The sequence below is a fragment of the Xiphophorus hellerii genome, chromosome 15 (assembly GCF_003331165.1).
Source record: "Xiphophorus hellerii strain 12219 chromosome 15, Xiphophorus_hellerii-4.1, whole genome shotgun sequence".
Lineage (NCBI taxonomy): Eukaryota > Metazoa > Chordata > Actinopteri > Cyprinodontiformes > Poeciliidae > Xiphophorus > Xiphophorus hellerii.
The window spans coordinates 5520850-5543598 of NC_045686.1; the positions used below are offsets into that span (position 1 = coordinate 5520850).

Genomic DNA, 22749 nt, shown 5'->3' on the forward strand with positions numbered 1-22749 from the left:
AAACAGTATTTTGTATTTTCCATTTTATAGCGTAATGAAGTAACTATGTTGCCTTCAGTTGTTATAAAAATGATTTTTATATAAAATATGACTTGATTTCAAAATTTGTCATCTTGAAATTGGGCCTTTGTCTCTTTCTGAAGCTCCGCCTCCAGGAAGTCACAACAGGGCTCCTAAATGTTTTTGTTATCAAAAACCTATAAACTTAGTCATTTATTTTAAAGTATCTTTACCATAGTTTAGCTTCATGTTGCAAGACTCTACTTACAAATAATAATAATAATAATAATAATAATAATAAAGCTAGAGCTACAAATAAAACATTAGCTCTGCTATTAGCATGTTAGCATAAATGCGCTCACCACTACATTTCCCTTTGTATGAACGTACACGCTCCCTTTAGCTGCAGTAACACCCCAAAATAAAATATTTCTATTCTAGTTTTATTCCAGATCTTCTTAGTTTCTTCATTTGTTTCACAAAACCGCTGATTAAAAAGTTAAACAAACCTGCAGCTTGCATGTGATCAGATCAGATGTGTATCAATTTCAGCTTTAATTAATATGAGTGTTTCTATGTACATGCAGCAGATTTCTACTTTACTGCTGCCTCTGCTGCCATTTCTGTCAGAAACCGTATCTACCCCATCTGTCTGACTCTCTGCATCTAATTCTGTCTGCTAGCTCAGCGCTGCGGCGGTACAGGACGTCGTCCAGCCCAGGCTTGCCCCACCGCCATAAGATCCTGCGGGGGCTTCCCAGCAGAGGCCAGCTGGACGTAAACGTCTCCAGTTTAGAGTTACACCAGCGGAGCGAACCAGCAGGCATGCAGAGCCTCTGATGAAGAGCTGAGTGACGGCACAGCGCAGTCGGTCTGACGGCTAACGTTTCTACTGTCCTTACTGGATCACAGGCTGTTTTCACACCAGTCAACTCAGTTCTACTGGAACCAGAACTCCATCATCTGCTCCACCTCCAGCTGCTGTGGTTCTCTGAGTCAAACCAACCTGTTCCCCTCCTGGCCTGTGGGGGCGCTGCACCAAGAACCACTGAAGGAAACGACACAAAAACCTCTGAAGACCTCATTTCAGCCAATCAGAACAGAGGAACATAAACGGAGCTCCTGGATTGGCTGCTTTGCAAACAGCGTCCAGCAGGGTTACTTCAGCTTCCCGACGTGTTTTATCTTGAGATTATTTTAGATATTCTACATAAAAACAAAACAAAACATACAAACCAACTTTCCACAGGAAAATCTACAGCCCACAAAGCTGAAAACTATTAAAAACTATTATGGATCTATAAGTTTTACCTGACAAACATGTGAAAAAGTCAGTTTGGATCCAAAACTTAAACTTTGTTTGAGACATAAAAAATATTGATGAATCTAAAAGCCAATCAGGATTTTCTGAGGTTGGGTGAATATTTTTGACTCCTGGTGTTTCTCCCTCTCAGCGGAAGGGAAGGAGCTGCCAGAGCGGCTTTCTGTGTCAGTCAGTCAGCCGCTCGTTAACTAATTAGTGAGCTCGTTTATCTCATTAAGGCCTGATTGATCTGCAGCTGATGGCTGGCAGCCCTGAGAGTCTGCTGCACGTCAGAGGGAGGAAGCTAATCGATATTAGCAACGCGGGGAAGAGTTTAACTGTTACGCAATCTCATTATGAGCCTGAGAACACAGGGGGTGGGGAATGTGTGTGTGTATGGGTGTGTGTGTGTGTGTGTTCTCTCGATGTACTTTACACCAATGTCATCACAAGGGCAGCGTTCCTGTTGATGTCTCACTCTGTCACTTTTATCTGTCACTTGTCTTCAAATATTTACACACAAATGCGACTTTTCTGCTGAATTGTGCAACAAACTGCGCTCAACCCTTTCGAAGAAACTTTCTCGACATTTTGTCTGTCATGTGGTTGCGTGTCTCTGCGCATACGGGGACAGACATGAACCCGCTAACACTCCCAGGAACTGTTTCTGCTCTCCTCATGAAACCCAAACACTGTAATTTATCTCCATCTCTCCCCCAGCCGGCCCGAGGCTCCCCGTGGGTTTGCGGTGGGCAGAAATGTCAGAGCCGTGGATTCCAGCGCTGGGCAGAGAGGCCGGCTGCTGCTCATCCCTCAGGGCGAATCAGATGGACTGACCATCCGAGTCTCTGGACTTTAAGACGGAGCAGCAGATTTATGGCTGTTTTTCCACCTGATGATCCGGTAGACTCTGTTCGACCAAAACTTCAACATCTGCTCCGTTTTCAGTTGCTGAAACCAACCAAACCCTTTGAGCAACCTGTTCCCCTCCTGGCCTGTGGGGGCGCTGCACCAAGAACCACTGAAGGAAACGACAAAAAGCCTCTGAAGACACTGAGAGCAACTTCCTTCTTCACCAGATGGAAACAAGATGGAGGCGTCGGATTTTAGCTGTTGGAGGATTTCTTTTTAGTCTTTGGCTGAAGACCAGGAGCCATTTCTGCAGCTAGCGCTAGGCTAGCACATTAGCTTAGGTTGTATTTGCCCAGAATGCCCTGCGCTGTAGTCTCGGTAGCTAACCATGCTAAACTTTTTCCAAGTTAGCAAAAAACTAGAGTGCTAAATATAAAACTAGCTCTGTTTTGAGCTCATTAGCGGATTAGCAGAAGTGTTCCCACCATTGCAGCCAAGTAAATAAACGCTTTAGAATTTATCTAGAAAAATTAATTTAAGGGAATCTTAGTGCGTTAAACATTTTTAAAGGTAGCAAATCCGCTAAACTGCTAAATGAAAGATTAGATCTGCTACTAATGCATTAGCGGACTAGCGGAAGGATTCTCATCGCTGCAGGCAAGCAAACTAGTGCTTTACAATTGATTCTGAAAACATAATTTATGGGAAGCTAAGTGCGCTAAGCAGTTTTAAAATTAGCAAAGATGCTAAAATGCTAAATGAAAGAAATAGCGTTAACGGCACATTAGCAGCATTTTGCATAGCACTGCAGCCAAACAAACTAGCGCTTGTGAATTTATCTACAAAAATTAATTTAGGAGAAGCTAAGTGTGCTAAATGTAGCAAAAGTGCTAAACCACTAAATGACAGATCTAAATATCACGTAGATGTCTGTGGACAGTCACGTGGTCCAACCGTCTGATGGTTCTGGAAGGAGACGGGTTCTGTGTGCTTTGACGGAAACTGAAATATGTAAACATAGAAAAGTGAAACATTTCCAACCAAGTTGCCGTTTCTCTGAGCCGAGTTATATTTAGCTCCTTCTCTGCTCCTGCAAAGGTGGCTTCATTAGTCCTGAGCATAAAACCCTCAGTGGGCCGACGGCGGGCCGGCCTGTTACATCACAGCCTGGCTTATATAATGTGATGCATATTTGATGCTGCAGCTCAGCAAAAAGCAGCAGAAGCCCAGTGTGTTTCCTGCATTTGAGGAAATGTAGGTTATTTGGGTTCTTTTGGTGAGAGTGGGGCACCTGGGGGTCAAAGGTTACCAGCCAGAACCTGATGAATGTACAGAAACTCCAGTAGCATCGTCCGGACCTGAACTCTTATCTTAGCAGCAAACTCTGAGAGCCCAGATGGACCGAAACCGATCCTGGATGATCTGAATTTAATAACGGACTGGGTTAACGGCCTTACCCTGGATTACAGGTTCATCCACGGTACGAGTGTCAACGAGTCCCAATGAGTCCCAACGCGACGTAAACTAAATCAGTTTTTATCCCAGCAGGGAGATTCTGCTGCCAGAAGCAGCAACTAAAAGGTTAAAACTAAAATAAATATCATCTGTTCATCCATTGTGGTTTTATTATTCCCAGTTGAACTTTAGTTCGTCTTCCAGCTGCAGCGCTGCGGTTCTCCAGTTCTCCAGTTCTGCGGTTCTCCAGTTCTCCAGTTCTGCGGTTCTCCAGTTCTCCAGTCCTGCGGTTCTGCAGTTCTCCAGTTCTCCAGTTCTGCGGTTCTCCAGTTCTCCGGTTCTGCGGTTCTCCAGTTCTGCGGTTCTGCGCTCCGCTGCAGGGTTTTCTGAAGCGAACCGCCTTAAGATCATTCTCTGTTATCCCACGTTTCCTGAAACTTGTTTCACTTTGATGCCAAGAATCTCTCACTCCATGAAGGAGCTTTACTGCATTTCCATTTCCTGAAAGCCAAACTCATCTGCATACATTTGCATAGATATTTCTGGCATCCCTCAAGTCAACTTTGTTCTTAAAACCCGCCGGGAATTATATGGTGGACAGCGATTACTGCTGACATTAAGGTGGTCCGACATGAAAACGCAGAGCGACTGACGGCTGCGTCTGATCCTCCCTGGCGGAGCGGCTTCTTCTCAGCGACTTGTCATCCTGTCAGCGACTCGCTGCCTGGAAAACACGCCGGCTTCACACTCTGAAAACAAACAGCCGACACATCAGAGCGACTCCTGATTTCACCTCACGCTGCTGCAGATGAAAGGCTGCAACTGGAAACCGAGTCAAAGAGCAACGACAGCAGAGACAAACGGAGTTTATTTGTTTTATTGATTGTATCTGAGGTTTATTTTGGTTTTCTGGGATGAAATTAAAGATGACAGAAAATACAAGCAATAAGAGTGAAGGAGAGAAATTACACAGAAATGATAAAAATGGGGAAATTTCATTTGTTTTGAACTGCAGGACATTTCAGTTTTGTTTACTGAATATTTGCTGCAGGTTTATAACACTAACTAGTTTATGAACTTAAATTTAACTTTATATAATTTAAATTACAAACATTTAGGAGTCCACATTACAGAAAAATTCAGATAAAGCTTTAAAAAAAACTGATTTCTTTATCATTTCAAAATGATGAATCCCTTAAACTTTTGATTGGTTAGTTTGTTTCCAAGATAATATCTGTAACCATTAACAAATATTTTTACTTTTTTATTGTCCTCAGTCGTCTTTTAGAAAGGAACGTAACAGGAAAAGCAAAAACGAAAGAATGAAGCGAAACGAGTCGGGAAACGAGACTGGAGGAGAAATCAGAGGAAGGATTGAATCCAGAGAGGAGGGATGAGAGCGAGCGAAGGAAAAAACAGGAGGAAGGAGCGGCTGAAAGGACGGAGGAGCTGGAAAACAGGACAAGAGGATGAAAAACGGAGGAAAAGAGACACTCAGAGAGAGAAGAAAAAAATGACAAGAAAATCTCAACGTTGAGTAAAAATTTATCAAGTAACAAAAGTTTTAGTCGGGATTGAAGGACAGCTAAAGGTGAAAGTTGACAGCAACAAAATTTGCGTTGCCGCCCGCGTGTCACATCTCTGTGTAAGAGTTTGAACTTTGACCTCATTTCCCAGGAAATGAACGGAGATTTAAAGAATATTTAAATCAATGAGTTTCCTTTAAACCTTCCTGAATATAAAACCTGGAAAACTGAGAATGTTTGGTTTGAAATAATAAAGGTTTTGATATGGGCATCTGTCCAGGGCGCCATCAGTAAGGGGCGGGGAGATCAAACATCTTCTGTTCCCTGGATGTGGCGTTAGCTTCTGTTAGCTTCACCTGATTCCTGTCACAGAATCTTTTGTTTTTTTTGCTCCAGTTCCAAGATCATAGTTTCTGTTATTTGAAAGTGCAATGAGAGGAAAGTAGGTAACGAGAGGGAAGACAAAGGTCACCAGGCCGGGAATCGAACCTGCGACGGCCGCGCAGAGGACTGAGGCCTCCTGATGTGGGTTGTGCTCCACCGCTGCTCCACCACAACATCCCATAATCTGTTTCATTTTAACAGTTTGGAGGCGACAGGAGGAGGGTGCAGATTTATATTTCATACTTCAAAGTTAAACTTATTTTTTAATTGATGGACAGCGTTAATAAAAACCTTAAAAAGTTACATTTTAAACATGAAAACCTAAAACCGTCCTGCATCAGTCATCTCTGCTTCACAGCAGATTTATTTCCACCGTCTGAAGGCGCTAACGCCGTTAGCATGTGCTAATCCCATCTCCCTTGACTGACAGGAAGCACGAGATGCTAGCCAGCTGCGCTAGCCTTAAGATTTAATGCTCTGAGAGTGAGCTAGCGTGGAGCTAATCGCTCCTAAAGCTCTGCATCTGGGGTTAGCTAGCTAATCCGAGCGACTGCAGGAACAACCTCAATCCGACGTTTTCACAAATATGTCAAACGCAGAAAGTGCATCGTGGGATTAAGATTAAACTGCTGCAGAGAGAAGAGATTTCAGGAGCAGCTGGAGCATTTAGCTGCGGCTAACAGCAGTGCTGAGGTAAACGTCAGGTTTTTATATAAGAAACTGAGAGACATCGAGTTTCTCTGACTCTCCAGCAGCTTCCTGTGTGAAGACAGGAAATTATGTCATGCTGGTCGGGTCAGAAATATCTGAGTAGCGATTATCTCTGAGTGCTTCACATCCAGGCACCTGCTTCTCTCTTTCTTCCTCTCCATCCCCAAAAATCACAGGCTTCAAACCGACCCGTCCTCCTCTTCCTCCTCCTCCTCCTTCCGTCCCTCATGTTTACAGAGGAAGGGCAGGAAGGGCAGGAAGCCACGGGGCGACACGCCACCTGTTCCTCGACGGGACGGGAGGAAGAGGAAGGCCGCGAGAGACGAAGGAGCCGCAAGTCGAAACATGAGAGCAAAACGGATCTAGAGCGAGAAGTTAAGAGATTAAAACCAGGAGCAGGAAAAGAACTGGGAATGATGGGAAGAATGGGAAACACTGGGATATATAAAACATGACAGAACAATAAACACAGAAAATAAAGAAGAGAAAAAGATTTCTACACCTTCAAACCTCAACTCTCATTACAACAATAATCACTTTTCTGCTTTTATGCTGTTTCTGATTCGGCATCATCTGCCAAACGTCAAATTATTTTGGAAAAAGATGAAAGACGAGTTGCTAAGAAATGGATATTTTTCATCACTGATCCAGAAGAAAAGCATCTAATTTTAAAATTCCCAGTTATAGGAACACGAGTCTTTCTTTCTAAACACTCGCTACGTTTAATCGTTTAAATAAAAGCTGATTTAATCTCTACTAAGGTTTGTTTTATTTAACATTTTCCATTTTGAGAAAATTATAAACCTGATTAAAAATAAAAATTCTCCATTTATATCACCACCTATGGATGGATAACATCTGTACTGAACTGCAGTTGGGGCCAAACAAACTCAGCCTAAGGGCCACAAACGGCCCCCGGGCCACACTTTGGACATCAAAACCTCAGTTAGTTTTAGATCATCATTGATTTTAGTCCATATTTGAACTTTTCTTCATTATTCCTCTGTAACGCAGCGTTTCTGTTTTCGTCATTGAAATGCTTTGAGCTGAAACGAGCGGCTCTGATCAAAAAGACTGAAGATATGGGGGCCAAGAACTGACCCCTGAGGGACACCGTACGTTGCCAAACCAACCTGAGAGACACTGACACTGAAATGAGACTCAAGTCCATGACTGGAGTTCAGTCCTGACGTCTGAAAACAGAAAAACGTCTGAAAACAGAAAAACGACGGAAAGACTGAAACCAGAAACTGGAGAAAAAATGTTAAAGTCAAAACAAAAGTTTAAAGACCCTGAAAAAGCCACAAGAACGACCAACGAAGATTTAAACGGATCTAAAGTCGGACTGTTCTGGGAAAATGGTAGAAAAATGAAGATCTTCTCATGCAGCCAGAGAGTCAGAGGTCTGACACATGAGCAGACTAATGCATGTGCAAATGCAGAAATGCACACACTCATCCACAGCTTCACCTCGCATGCACACCTACAGAGCATGAGCAGGAAGTGAGCAGGAAGTGAACAGGAAGTGAGCAGGCTGCAGCAGCAAGGAGGTTATTTGCATGAGGAATGATACGGAAGCAAAACCAAAACTCTTTATTGCACCGCACTGTACTCAGAACCACGATGCACACACACACACACACACACCCACACACACACACACACACACACACCCACACCCACACCCACACACACCCACACACACACACACACACACCCCCCCACACACACACACACTCTGCTTTCCATCCCATTTGAATGCACAAACAAAGAGCCAGTGGACTCTGGTTGCTTAGAGGAAACGGGAACCAAACTAACTGCTGCTGTTTCGGCAACATTCACATCCCTCAGTGCTATTCAAAGTCTGCTGCTCTGTTATCTCACTCCGGGGCTGAACACACACACACACACACACACACACGCTCCTCTTCATCAGTACTTCAGATCATAATTCCCGGTTTTATGCCTTGCACTCGCTCTTCATGCGATGCTGTCAAGGGCGCAGCGTGCACCGCTTGTACCAAGCTGTGGTCGCCATGGCAACAGGACACATACACTTCCTCTTCACCTCAAGGCTTTTTTCTGCCATCTCCGTCAGAGCGAACGCGTGTCTGCTGCCAGAGGAAGCGAGCGTGTGAATGTTCCCAGTCATTTCCCTGTCCGCCCGTTAACCCAGCAGAGACCCGTCTAATTATTTTGTTCGCACCACTTTTGTTTTGTGTTCAGCGGACCAACAGCGGTTACCATGGCAGCCGCGTCTCCATCTGCTTCTTATGTTTTTCCCGTTTCATTCCGATTATTTATTTAACGGGTTCGGAGTTGTTCTGAGCTGTTTACGATCCAGAAAACAGCATCTTGATGTTCAGCCCCATTTCTAGAGTTTACTGCCAAAACAGCCCTGCTTTTTACTGCAGCTTTGGTTCTTTGTGGTCGGATAACTACATAGTTGAACAATTTGTCTCGTATTGAAGTTTGGGTCAGTCTGAATACAGAGTACAGTTTGAACTGAAGACCCTCGCTCTGTTTAACATCGCCTGGTTTGAGCAGGATAAAACTAAAAGTCCCATAAGCAGCAGAACCTGACAGGTTTCACTTCTGGTTGATTTTCCGCCTGATAGTCCAGGAGACTCGGTTCGATTGAGGTCCAAACCAACCAAATCCTTTGAGCAACCTGTTCCCCTCCTGGCCTGTGGGGGCGCTGCACCGACAACCACTGAAGGAAACCACACAAAAACCTCTGTAGACACTGAGAGCAACTTCCTTCTTCACCAGATGGAAACAAGATGGAGGCGTCAGATTTTAGTGTTGGAGGATTTCTCTTTAGTCTTTGGCTGAAGACCAGGAGCCATTTCTGCTGCTAGCGCTAGGCTAGCATGTTAGCTTTGGTTGGATTTACCGAGAATGCCCTGTGCTGTAGTCCACTGCCTGCTTTTGTAGCGGTCTCTGGTCCACTTGGCGTTCACATTCAAACCGAACCCAGACTGAGGTTTGGAGGACCAGAGGTCAGAGGTCAGAGGTCAGTTAGAGTTCACACCTCACCAACCGAACCGGTTAAACAGCAGGGTCAGATCATCTTTATGAGTTATTATTATTACCAGAGACGTAGCGCTGCGTTAAAATACTTTAAAGTTAAAAGTATCGACTTAACGTCTAAATGACGTCATAAGGCAGAAAACTAAACAATTTATGAGCAAAAGACTGAAATGAAAAGAAAACATACAAACAAATAACAAGATTCCAAAATCACCAGTTTTAAGCAGAAGAAAAACTTTTCCAAATGAAATCTCCGACCAAAACGTAGAAATATAATCATTAATAACTGAGAGCAGAGTAATAAATGTCTGACATTCTACCGTTTTAAATATTATTCAATAGTTTTCAAATTTACCCAAAAAATTTATTTTTAGATTAAAATTATGGAAAGAAAAATAATTTCACCGCTTTAATGCAGATAAACAAAATAAACAGCTGGAGGTTTTCCCATCACTTTCTGTAACAGGAACCATCCAGATGTTTTCCACATCAGGAAAGTTTTTCTAGCATCTCAGCCAGGAACCCGGCGGGAACACCGGGGGCCGGAGCGTCGCAGCGCGGACTGCTGGAGCACCGAGGGCCGAAGCGCCGGGGGCCCAGAGCGTCGGGGTCCAGAGCGCCGGGGCCCAGAGCGCCGGGGGCCGAAGCGCCGGGGCCCAGAGCGCCGGGGGCCGAAGCGCCGGGGGCCGAAGCGCCGGGGCCCAGAGCGCCGGGGGCCGAAGCGCCGGGGGCCAGAGGCCCCGGTGACCGGCTCCTTAAAGGATTCAGAGCATGGCTGGGAAAACTTTCCATCTTAGAGGGAAGGTTTGTCATTTACACGTTCAGCTGTGGTCACACCTCTGATAACGAAGCCAGGCGGTTGTCAAGGCAACCAGCCAGGAGAAAACGAGCGAACGGTTAAATAAACGCCTCGTCTGACTAAAGCATCTGCCATTTTAAATCCCAGTCATGGCTGTTGGTAAAGCTCCTGTAACATTCTCTCTCCTGGCGAATCGTGGCATCATTTCTCAGATTTAATCCAACTGTGGGTTTGAAATAGAGAGCAGATTTTATCCTGGGCATTCAGAGAAAACAAAACCCTGCTGACGTCTGGATCAGCTGATTCTGGCTCCCAGAACGTCCCAAAGAACCAGAAGGACGAGCAGCCAGCAGGTCTTCCTGCTGTGACTGAGGATCTTACCTTCAGCAGCCGTTTTGTCCTGCAGCTCAAACATCCGAGTCTGAAAACACAGAAAGAAACAAAGTTAGCAGTTTGTCCAAACAGTCTCAATGATTAGTACATTTAGTTACTGAGCGTTAAATGGTAAAGAGCTAAATGGAAACTAGCTCCACTGTTAGCATAAGAGTGTTTCACCACAATCTGTCTCAGAGCTACAGATGCTCTTCATGCGACTCGTTTTAATCCAGTAAATTAGTTTGAGACGAGCGGCGGAGAAAAAGCCACAGATGAGGAATAAGGTTGGTCTGTGGCTGCCAGGGCCGGCCTGAGGCAGAAGCAGACTTTGCGGCTGCACAGTTTGAACTCAACCAGCATCAGTTTAAAGAATTTCATTTCCACTCAACAGATCAGTGAGAATTAATAACAATATGAATCATAACATTTTAATTCAACGCTGGGTTTCTAATTAACTGTAAAACAAGTTGATCCAGAACGAACCGTGTGAAACGGGCCCCAGCAGAACTCAGCCCAGGGCCCCAGAGGGCCTGGGGCCGCCTCTGCATGACCATTAAAAACACAATTATTATTTATGTTTATGTTTATTTGGCCCAGGTGATAAAAATCTGAAATCACATCTTCAGTGTTTGTTGTTGTGTGGGTGACCTCTGACCCCGTCGTCTGCAGCAGATGGAGGGATTCAGTTTCTCTTCCTGAGACTCGTTTTCTGTTTCCGTTTGTTTTGCTCGTGTTTCATCCTTTGAAGTTTTCTGTCTGTTTTCTTGTTGGGAATAAATGGAAATGAAGAAACTCCAAACCTTCAGGTTTTCACTTCCTCGTGACCAAAAGAGTTTTTCACTTATGAACATGAAATGATCCAGAGACACAAACATGCAACATTTCAGTTCTGTGTCAAAGCAAAACCTGAGTGAAAATGAGAGTTCAGACTTCGCAGCAGTTCTGGATCAGGTTTCATATTCGTGGGTTGCATCGATTCGTAGTTTTCATTTTCAGTGTCGGCACCAAATAGCGGCTGCAGATTCTCAGTGAGTCACTGGAAGCTGCTGCTGGCGGCGCGGCATCAGGAAACTTTGTTCAGTTATGAGTTATGATGTCAGATATGTAACAGGTTGGAGCAAACGGACAGAGAAACGTCCCGGAAACAGAGAAACGTCCGGAAACAGAGAAACGTCTGGAAACAGAGAAACATCCGGAAACAGAGAAACGTCCCGGAAACAGAGAAACGTCCCGGAAACAGAGAAACGTCCGGAAACAGAGAAACGTCCCGGAAACAGAGAAACGTCCGGAAACAGAAAAACGTCTGGAAACAGAGAAACATCCGGAAACAGAGAAACGTCCGGAAACAGAAAAACGTCCCGGAAACAGAGAAACGTCCGGAAACAGAAAAACGTCCGGAAACAGAGAAACGTCCGGAAACAGAAAAACGTCCGGAAACAGAGAAACGTCCGGAAACAGAAAAACGTCCGGAAACAGAGAAACGTCCGGAAACAGAAAAACGTCCGGAAACAGAGAAACGTCCGGAAACAGAGAAACGTCCGGAAACAGAGAAACGTCCGGAAACAGAGAAACGTCCGGAAACAGAGAAACGTCCCGGAAACAGAGAAACGTCCCGGAAACAGAGAAACGTCCCGGAAACAGAGAAACGTCCCTCCAGCTGGATGGCTGAGCCAGAGACCAACAGGCAGCAGAGAGAAAGTTTGGGAAGCTGAGGAACGGAGTGGTTTGGGTTTCTGAAGATGATCCGGTCGTGACGCAGCGGAGCCTTAGTCAGCATCCTGCAGGAGGAAAACCTGGAGTCGGTTGAGTCATTTGGGATTTCCTGGTTACAAAACTCTGAATTAGCTCCACCGTCTGAGGCAGGAAGCTGAACACAGAGGCTGAGAAACGAGGCCAGAAAAGGTTTCCTTCGTTTTCTACACCTTCATCATCCTCAGCTCATGTTTCCTGCGTCCAGCCTGATCTCCTTCCCTCCTGCAGGAGAACCTGGACTGACGGACCCGGAGGAACCGTTCCGCCTGGCTTCAGCCGGGCCGGGTTCGCTCCCAGTTTGCTCCCAGTTCGTTCCCAGTTTGCTCCGGGTTTCGCTCCCAGTTTGCTCCCAGTTCGTTCCCAGTTTGCTCTGGGTTTCGCTCCCAGTTTGCTCCTACTCCGCTCCCAGTTCGTTCCCAGTTTGCTCCGGGTTTCGCTCCCAGTTTGCTCCCAGTTCGTTCCCAGTTTGCTCTGGGTTTCGCTCCCAGTTTGCTCCTACTCCGCTCCCAGTTCGTTCCCAGGTTGCTCCGGGTTTCGCTCCCAGTTTGCTCCCAGTTCGTTCCCAGATTGCTCCCAGTTCGTTCCCAGGTTGCTCCGGGTTTCGCTCCCAGTTTGCTCCTACTCCGCTCCCAGTTCGTTCCCAGGTTGCTCCGGGTTTCGCTCCCAGTTCGCTTCCAGTTCGTTCCCAGTTTGCTCCCAGTTCGTTCCCAGTTTGCTCTGGGTTTCGCTCCCAGTTTGCTCCTACTCCGCTCCCAGTTCGTTCCCAGGTTGCTCCGGGTTTCGCTCCCAGTTTGCTCCCAGTTCGTTCCCAGATTGCTCCCAGTTCGTTCCCAGTTCGCTCCCAGTTTGCTCCCAGTTCATTCCCAGTTCGCTTCCAGTTCGTTCCCAGTTCGCTCCCAGTTTATTCCCAGTTTGCTCCGGGTTTCGCGCCCAGTTTGCTCCCAGTTCGTTCCCAGTTTGCTCTGGGTTTCGCTCCCAGTTTGCTCCCAGTTCGTTCCCAGTTTGCTCCCAGTTCATTCAAAGTTTGCTCCCAGTTCGTTCCCAGTTTGCTCCGGGTTTCGCTCCCAGTTTGCTCCCAGTTCATTCCCAGTTTGCTCCCAGTTCATTCAAAGTTTGCTCCCAGTTCGTTCCCAGTTCGTTCCCAGTTTTCTCCCAGTTCATTCCCAGTTCGTTCCCAGTTTGCTCTGGGTTTCGCTCCCAGTTCGTTCCCAGTTCGCTCCCAGTTCGTTCCCAGGTTGCTCCGGGTTTCGCTCCCAGTTTGCTCCCAGTTCGTTCCCAGTTTGCTCCCAGTTCATTCAAAGTTTGCTCCCAGTTCGTTCCCAGTTCGTTCCCAGTTCGCTCCCAGTTTGCTCCGGGTTTCGCTCCCAGTTTGTTCACAGTTTGCTCTGGGTTTCGCTCCCAGTTTGCTCCTAGTCCGCTCCCAGTTCGTTCCCAGTTCGCTCCCAGTTCGCTCCCAGTTCGTTCCCAGGTTGCTCCGGGTTTTGCTCCCAGTTTGCTCCCAGTTCGTTCCCAGTTTTCTCCCAGTTCATTCCCAGTTTGCTCCCAGTTCGTTCCCAGTTTGCTCCGGGTTTCGCTCCCAGTTTTTTCCCAGTTTGCTCTGGGTTTCGCTCCCAGTTTGCTCCTAGTCCGCTCCCAGTTCGCTCCCAGTTCGCTCCCAGTTCGTTCCCAGTTTGCTCCGGATTTCGCTCCCAGTTCGCTCCCAGTTTGCTCCCAGTTTGCTCCCAGTTCGTTCCCAGTTTGCTCCCAGTTCGCTCCCAGTTTGCTCCCAGTTCGCTCCCAGTTTGCTCCCAGTTCGCTCCCAGTTTGCTCCCAGTTCGCTCCCAGTTCGCTCCCAGTTTGCTCCGGGTTAAATGGAAGCAGCTGAATCCAGATGTTTGCGCCGCTGCAGGGTCTCTCTGCAAACGCCGGCGCTGTTTGTCCGGGCGACCCGCCCCGAGGAGTCTGGACCGCTGCCATGGCAACAAACTGGGCGGACTGGGCAGACTGGGACAACGTCTCACCTCTGTTTGACTTAAACACCCAAAGCGACAAATCAAATAAGAGCATCGTTCCAGTCGGCCATGTTGGAGGACAGCAGCTGAATATCCAGATGAAAACGGTTTGAGCTCATATTTATTCTTAGTGAGTTTCCTCAGTTTGTTCTTCTCTAATTTGCATCAACATAACTGAGATTGGCAGAAAATCTGGTGAGGTTTTATATTTTGGGATTATTTTAATTACTTTAAACAAATAAAGAAATAAAGAAAAATAAAATAAAATAAAGAAAAATCTGTCACTTCGTTTCCTTGTGTTATTAATCTCATAATACATTTTTTGCTATTTAATTTTCATATTTTTATTTCTGGTTTTGTTTTCTATTCAAACATTTTCCATTTATGTGACAGAAAACATCAAAGTTTTGATTCATATTTTTACGTCTTTACACAACAAAGAGAATCAAAATGTAACTTCAGCATTTTCCCTAAAAACAAAACAAATACAGATTTAATAACATTTAGAAGATTAAATGGAGAAAATGAAACTGAAAAATAAGATAATAAATATCAGGACAGAGGAAAGGCTGGTTGCTCTTTGGTGAAGAAGTTGCTGGATTTATTGCTGGTCACCGTTTTGCTGCTGATTTGTCATAAGTTGGTTTTGAATTTTAAAAAGTTGCTACATTTATTATAAGTAACTTTTTCATATAAAAAAGTCAAACTTGTCGCAAATCACTCTTTATTTTTTTTAAAAGTAGCTAGCTGTATCGCTAGCCACTTGCTGATTTGTCATTAGTTTGTTTTTAGTTTTGAAAAGTTGCTACATTTATTGCTGGTTGTTTTTTGACTTTAAAAAAGTCACTAAGTTTGTTGTTAATTGTTTTTGATGTTTAAGAAACTTTCTAGTTTTGTCACTTTTCTAAAAAAAGTTGCTACAAATGTTGCTAGTTGCGTTTTGGTAAAGAAGTCACTATAGCAGCCGCTGCACACCTGGCCACGCCCCTCACTGCTCTTGGCTCCGCCCACTTTGGTGGCACTGTGGGCGGAGCTTAAGCTTCCACAGGTTTTACACAAAGGTTTAGGGATTTAGCTTCGTCTTTAAAACTCGACATGTTGGCAGCAGCAGCGTTCAGGCTGAAAGACGAGTCCGTCCTCCATCCGTCAAACTCTGGACCCGAACAGAACCGGCCCGGATCCCAAACAGAACCGACCTGGATCCAGATCAGAACCGGCCCAGATCCACACCTGATTACCGTCATCAGGCCTGCTGGCAGCTCCGCCTGCGGGGATCCTCGGCCGTAGAGGAGCTGGATGTAAACGCCAGCAGGAAGCGACGCAGAAACCGGCGGCGCTTCCTGCTGAGGAGAATTTTATCAGAGCAGACAAACCATAAATCACGCAAATGGAAATGACTGAGGTTGTTTTAATTTATCATGAGATTAATCGATTTATCGCCTTTTGCGACAGGATCAAGACGTTCCGTCTTTACTGAGCGTCTGACGATGATCGACGCCCCCTGGTGGCGTGGAGGACAAACGTTTTTGGAGTTTGTAGCGTTTTCGTTTTTTTCAGTTTCGGATTTTCTGTTGCATTGTTGTTGTTTTGTCATTTGGAGTTTGCAGCATGTTTGCACCTGCAGGCCACCGTAGTTTTCAGCAAAATCAGAAAATATAAACAAAGTTTAATTTTTAATTTATTGCTGAGGTTAAGTGTGAAGATCTGGGAAATACTCAAAATAACATTCAAAGCAAAGCAAACACCGCAGCAGAAATTATTTGGACATAATTTGGTCCAGATCCAGACCGGAATGTGAGGCAGAGCCGGGATTACCAGAACCAGAACCAGAGGAATTCTGCTGAAGTGATCCGAATCAAATCCACGTTTTCCCCTCTGATAATCTCTCCATATTTATTGATTATTTGTTTATTTATTCAGGAATTAAAGGATAGCAATCATTTTGTGTTTGAACCTTTGACCTCTGAGGACGAAACGTTTTCCTTCACTAAAAAAACAACAACTGATCCAACTTGAAGAAATTAGTTAATTTGTCTAAATAAATCAAATTATGTTTCTGTGAATATGTTGGGTTTGTAAAGTTATCGAGTTAAAAAATATAAATAAGTTGAGTTTGACAACTTAGTTAAATGAATTTTTTAAAGTTGTTTCAGGTCTCAGCAGTAGGAGGCGCCGCCTGCAGACTTACACTGTAAAACATTAACAGCTAAAATTTGGTTTATTTAACTTCAGAGAAAAACAAAGTGGGAGTTCAGTTTTCATCATTTCATTCTGACATTTATAAATGTAACAAACTAAACACTGAATACACACAATAAATATTTAGTTTATAAACTAAATATTTAGTTTACTAGCTGGTAACATTTAACTAGTACATAGTATTTACTACTAGCTAAATATTTAGTAACCAAATATTTTAAAGTGAATATTTAATTTAAAAAATAAATGTTAAGTTTGGAAAATAAATATTTTTATTTAGCTTACTAAGAAAATATTTAGGTTGCTAGATTCATATTTAGTTAGTAAACTAAATATTTAATTTGGAAAATATGTATTTTGTTAGCTCAATAAATATTTAATTTTGAGCTAAATATTTAGTTTGAACACTAAATATTTTGTTAGACAACTAAATCTTTATCTAAATATTTATCTTGTGGACTAAACATTTAATTTGAAAGTTCAATGTTTAGTCTGTAAACTAAATATCCAGCATTTCGTTTGGAATGTATGAATAACATGGTGAAAACTTTATGTCAGGCGAAATAAACTAAATGATCGCATCATTTAGTTTTTATTGTGTAACTTCGCAGCAGCGGTCGCTGCTCGCAGCCTCCCCGGCCGGGGCCCCTCTCTGTACGGCAACACGTCATGGAACATTCCCGGAACCAGCCAGCACACCACCCACCGTCCCTCCTGCCTCTCTCTCTCTCTCACACACACACACACACACACACGTACGCACCCCCACGCACACACACACGCGCACGCACGCATGTCTGCATGCTCAGGAGGGAGGAAGGCGCGATGAGAGGAGATAAAGTTCCTCCCATCGGCAGGAGAAACTCCCGCAGCAACTGGAGCCGCGGCGGAGCGGGAAGCAGCTGCAGCTGCTGGAGAATCTGAGGAATGTCACTTTGATGTGAAACGAGGAAATACCGAGCAGAGAGCGGCGGGGTCAGCCTGCAGCCCGGACTCCTCACAGTCAAACTGAAACTCACTGAAGCTGCTCTGCGATTCACAGCTTCCTCTTAAAGCGACAGTTCCCTCTTTCTACGGCAGAACCGCCTCGAACCTGAACGGACCGGGCTCAGTTTATACTACAGACACATTCATCTGGGGTTAAAGCGCCTTGCCCAGGGGCACATCGGCAGGAGACAGGAGGAACTGAACCTCCTGCCACTGAGGCACAGGAAAACAACTCAGATCATTTGTCCTTAAAACGAATAAAATGTGATTTTATTAATCAGGTTCAGTTTTAAAACCACATGAATCAGACGAGTCAAACCCAAAACTAACCTCCACCTCCAAAAAACAAACTGTTCGTCAGAATTCACTGCTAGCTCAAAAGCTAGCTGTGCTAACCCTAAAGCACTGACCAGAACCACTGGTTCTGCTAACGCTATGCCAGCACAATACTTAGCGAAGCTAGTGCTAACATGCGATAGCAGCACAATACTTAGTGAAGCTAGTGCTAACATGCTATAACAGCACAATACTTAGCGAAGCTAACGCTAACATGCTATAGCAGCACAATACTTAGCAAAGCTAACGCTAACATGCTATAGCAGCACAATAGCAGAAGCTAAAGCTACCAAACAGCTGGAAAATCTTTATTCCGTTTATAGAAATACAAAATAATAAAAATGATTTTCCCCACTGGGTCAGAACCAGGTTCAGCTGAAAATATGTAAATATTTTAAAAACATCAAAAACATAACCTTTATTTATATGAGAACATCAAACATAAATTTAAAGCTCTAAACGCCACAAACCATAACAGAATCAGATTATTCTGATCTGTGATCAGCTCAACAAATAAACTGAATACATTCAGACAAACGCATCGTTTTCTGGCTGAAGAAACCCTGGAGGTCAAAGGTCAGCTGCGGGTCATTTTAATTTTCCACCGTTTCAGATTCTTCTGGATCGTCTGAAATTGATTTTCACAGCAGTTTATTCATAATGTTGAACATAAAAGCATTAAAAGGTTTTAACTCTGTTATTGATGTTTCTTTCTGCTTTCTGAGGTTCTGATCGGGTCCAGACATCAGAACCAGAGTCATCAATAAAAATCAGTTTTCAATCAGATTTCTTCACTAATCACTGAACGTGAAGTTTAAATATTCAGCCACAAGCTGAGATCCTGAACCTGGGAGGGTCATGAACTTTGAACTTTGAACCTGAAATTAATGTTACTTTAGTTTGTTTGAACTCAAAATGTTAAAATTTTTAAGTCATAATAAGGAATTTAAACATTGTAATAAAAACATAAACACTGAAACTGTTTCACCAGGTTTTGATCTACAGGGTCAAAGGTCAAAGGTTGCTGACGAAGCAAAGAAATCTGGTTCAGTTCCTGAAATGGACCAGCAGGAATCACTAGAGTCAATCAGGAAATAATCTGGAATATTAATAAAGTCAAACTGATGTCAGAGGTCAGAGGTCAAACTCAGGACCTAAAGGTTCTGATAGCTTCAGTATCAGTCATGGCTTTTTGCACTTTTCCATATCTCCAGGATTTGTTTGTGGCGTGTTCTGATTTCTGCTGGCTGAACTGTTTAGTGCGGCTGGACAGTTTTCCCCAGGAAACAGCGGAGTGGCCCTTTAAAGCAGACAGGCTTCAATCAGACACCAACTTCAACAGCGCGACTAAAATCACACCTTTCACTTTTCAAAGCTTGACCTCCTCTAGCATGACCTCTGCCCCCCTCCTCCCCTTCCCCCTCCCCCCTCCCCCTTGCTGCCGCCAAGCCGCTTTGGCTGCTGCGAATTCCTCAGGATGTTACGCAACCAGGGTAATCTGCATGCAGTGAAACGCTGCCCGGGGTATTCCCCCTGCACAGCGCTGCCCTTCCAGGCTAAACTGGTCAGAAAGCGGCGCGGATCGGCTGGCATGGCGCACAAACAGCCGCTCTGCCTCCGCGTTGTGCGTAAAACCCGTCCGGGCAGGTTTGGTTGCTTACCTTCAGCCTGCGCGGAATGACAACAGCAGCAGCCCGCTGACAGTGGAGCCGATCCCGGAACGAGCCCTGGCGGCTCTCCGACAGCAGAAGATGGCTGGTAAAAATCCACAGCGGGCGCAGAAAACAGCGGAGCCGCACAGGAGAGGCGAAGGTTCCGCGTAAAACCAAAGAAAAATGTCCGAAATCCGTTTTTAAAAGGTTTGGTTTCCGAGCAGAGCGGAGCTGCCGGAGCTGCTCTGCTGCAGACAGACACTCAGTGATCTGGCTGTGTTGTGAGCCTCTAGCTGTGTGTGTGTGAGTGTGTGTATGTGTCGGGGCGAAATCAGGAGACACACACGCACACACTCTGCTCACACGGGGGTTATTCCAAGCGCCACTTCCCAGAATAGCAGCAGAGAGAGGAGAGAGAGACGGAGCTGCGGACCGAGAGAGAGAGAGAGAGAGGGGGGGGGGGGGGGGGGGGTGCACGTGCGCGTGCATGGCCGTGTGTGTGTCTGAGTGTGTGTTTGTGACGTCATCGGATCCCCCAACGCGCAACCAGGGCAGAGGGAGGGGAGGAGTGGCAGTGGCCGAGGAGGAGGCTCTGTCTGCCGGCGCAGAGAGCAGGATTCCCCGGTCACCTCCGGAGGCCGAGCCGCCGCTTCCCGGTTCTTCCCTCCAGCTGCTGCTTCACTCAGCATTAAACACGTTATCTAACAGTTTATGGTTTTAAAAAATAATACAGAAAACTATCATTCAGATCCATTACAGGGGAAGTTAAAATCCCATCTGCATCACTTGGTCAAATTCAGTTAAATTTTAAAGAAAAGATCATTACTAAAGAAGCTAGGCACTATATCCAAGCATCAGTGGAAAGTTTAGTGGAAGGAAGACATGTATCAGAATATGCATAAATAGCTGTTGGAAGATTTTAAGCTTTAAGTTTAGGGGAGATTCACAGGTTGAGTTACAGAAAAACAAAAACGGAGTTAAAAGGCAAATAAAATGGAATAAAATCTGGTTAAAAATCTGAATCAGCAGGAAACTGTAAGATCAGGATAAATTACATCCCTGAAGGCATCAGAATGAATGATAAAGAATCAGGATTATAATATGATCAGATGGCTTGATGAGTTTCTGACGTTTGGGTCAGAATTTGGTGTAACATGAAGTCATGACTCCACTAAGCAGCTTACTGGGGTTTTAAGGCTGGTGGTGGCAGCATCATGATGTGGGATATTACTGTCAGACACGTTGGGTCTCTTGGTGTCACCTGAGCCTCATCTCCACTCTGCTGGCAGGACGACGCTCCAAACCCCAAACCAAAACGGTTTGACATGTTGGTCCTGAAAAACTGAAGAAATGATTAATCCACATTCAGAGATGGATCACAATAATCTGGTTGCTAGTTTAATAACAATAATCTGGCTGCTAGCTTAATAACAATAATCTGGCTGCTAGCTTAATAACAATAATATGGCTGCTAGTTTAATAACAATAATCTGGCTGTTAGCTTAATAACAATAATCTGGCTGCTAGTTTAATAACAATAATCTGGCTGCTAGCTTAATAACAATAATCTGGCTGCTAGCTTAATAACAATAATCTGGCTGCTAGTTTAATAACAATAATCTGGCTGCTAGCTTAATAACAATAATCTGGCTGCTAGTTTAATAACAATAATCTGGCTGCTAGTTTAATAACAATAATCTGGCTGCTAGCTTAATAACAATAATCTGGCTGCTAGCTTAATAACAATAATATGGCTGCTAGTTTAATAACAATAATCTGGCTGCTAGTTTAATAACAATAATCTGGCTGCTAGCTTAATAACAATAATCTGGCTGCTAGTTTAATAACAATAATCTGGCTGCTAGCTTAATAACAATAATCTGGCTGCTAGCTTAATAACAATAATCTGGCTGCTAGTTTAATAACAATAATCTGGCTGCTAGTTTAATAACAATAATCTGGCTGCTAGTTTAATAACAATAATCTGGCTGCTAGCTTAATAACAATAATCTGGCTGCTAGTTTAATAACAATAATCTGGCTGCTAGCTTAAACAGCCTCTGTTTAGAGCAGTTCAGTCACTGGGTCAGTTTTATTTTCTCTATTTATTAAAACACGACCCGATTCTTGTCAGACTATTTATACTCAGATATTTGCTGATGTTGTGGTTATTTTTAAATCAGCTAAAGCTGCTGAGTAAGCATCTTGTGCTCTTTCTTCTGCTTTTTCAGAAGTTCAGCTGTTAGCAGTTTAAACTGCCTGCAGTGTTGGTGCTCACTTCTGCTAATATGCTAATAGCAGAGCTAATTTCTAGCACAGATAGCTTCCCCTAAATTAGTTTTTCCTGATAAATTTTATTTTTACTTTTCTGCTTGTAAACATTCAGTCCATCATCTGTCATGAAGTTTTATTTATCTCCTATTAAAATTATTATTGCTTTAGCATTAGCTTCCACTAAATACCGTGTTAGCATAGCGCTTTATCAGTAGCAGAACTATTGTTTCTGATGACTGCTTTAGTGTTAGCGCAGCTAGCTGTTTAGTTAGGGTTACTACCTTGGGGTAAAAGTTTAAGTTGGCAGTTTGTGGCTGTAATTCACACTGAGTTGTTGAAAATGTTCATTAATGCAGAATAATTTGTGCTGTGATATGAAGCCTGAGTTTATTGTCCTGTTCTGCCTGGAAACAGATGATGCTCTGACCTGGAAGCCGTCCATCCCTCCTGCCTCTCGCTCAGACATCCGTCTGCTCTGTTTCTCTCTGAGCCGGTCAGCCGTAAGTGGATTAGCGTCCGCCGCCTCCCATAGGAGGATCACGGAGATGTGACCTCACCACGAGTGACCCTCGGCGTCCCCATAGCGACGCCGTGGCAACGCAACACTATGGCAACGGAGTGGAGCAACCTCTGATTCAACACTTTGCATCTGCTTTTCATGTTCCCGCCTGCAGCGGCTTCCTGGGAGCTGCAGAGATGAAAAATATGAATCATTAGAAAGTGATTTGATCTCCTGAACTGCTTCAAGAAAAATAAATCTTTAAGTGACTCACTCTGTAACGCTTCACTGAGCTGCTTTTAATTCCTTTATAACAACAGAGCCAGGGAAAAGCTAAACTGTTCATGTCTGTGAGCTTTATTTTGAAAGGTCATTTGTTCTGGTCTGGTTCAGATCTCTAATCTGTCTTACAAAACATGAGTTCTATTTTGAAGGGCTGGCTAGGTTAACTTAGTAGTGCAGAACAGCTGACATATTAAAGCTTTTATTTTGAAAAAAACAGTGTATCTTCCCACAACTATTTTTGTTCCGATGTGGAACTTTACTTTGAAAAGCCAACATGCTCCAGTAGTAATACTGAACTTGCTTTAGGACTTTTCTATTTATTAAGTATTTTATTTTG

At 44.3% G+C, this 22749-nt stretch overlaps 1 protein-coding gene and 1 long non-coding RNA gene across 3 annotated transcripts in view; one reads left to right on the plus strand and one right to left on the minus strand.

Moving 5' to 3' along the window:
* The window catches only part of hivep2a (HIVEP zinc finger 2a), a 74707-nt gene extending 55229 nt beyond the window's left edge, over nt 1–19478 (minus strand). For both annotated transcript variants that reach the window (XM_032584785.1, XM_032584783.1), the window contains exons 1-2: nt 19365–19478; nt 10445–10484 (exon numbers count right to left, since the gene is read on the minus strand). The gene's annotated coding sequence lies outside the window, so the exon portion shown is untranslated. The remainder of the gene's footprint in view (nt 1–10444; nt 10485–19364) is intronic.
* LOC116733963 (uncharacterized) lies at nt 19155–22405 on the plus strand. The gene is made up of 2 exons (XR_004342143.1): nt 19155–19461; nt 22043–22405. It is a non-coding gene; the product is annotated as an uncharacterized LOC116733963 (long non-coding RNA).
* The last annotated feature ends 344 nt before the right edge of the window (nt 22406–22749 follow it).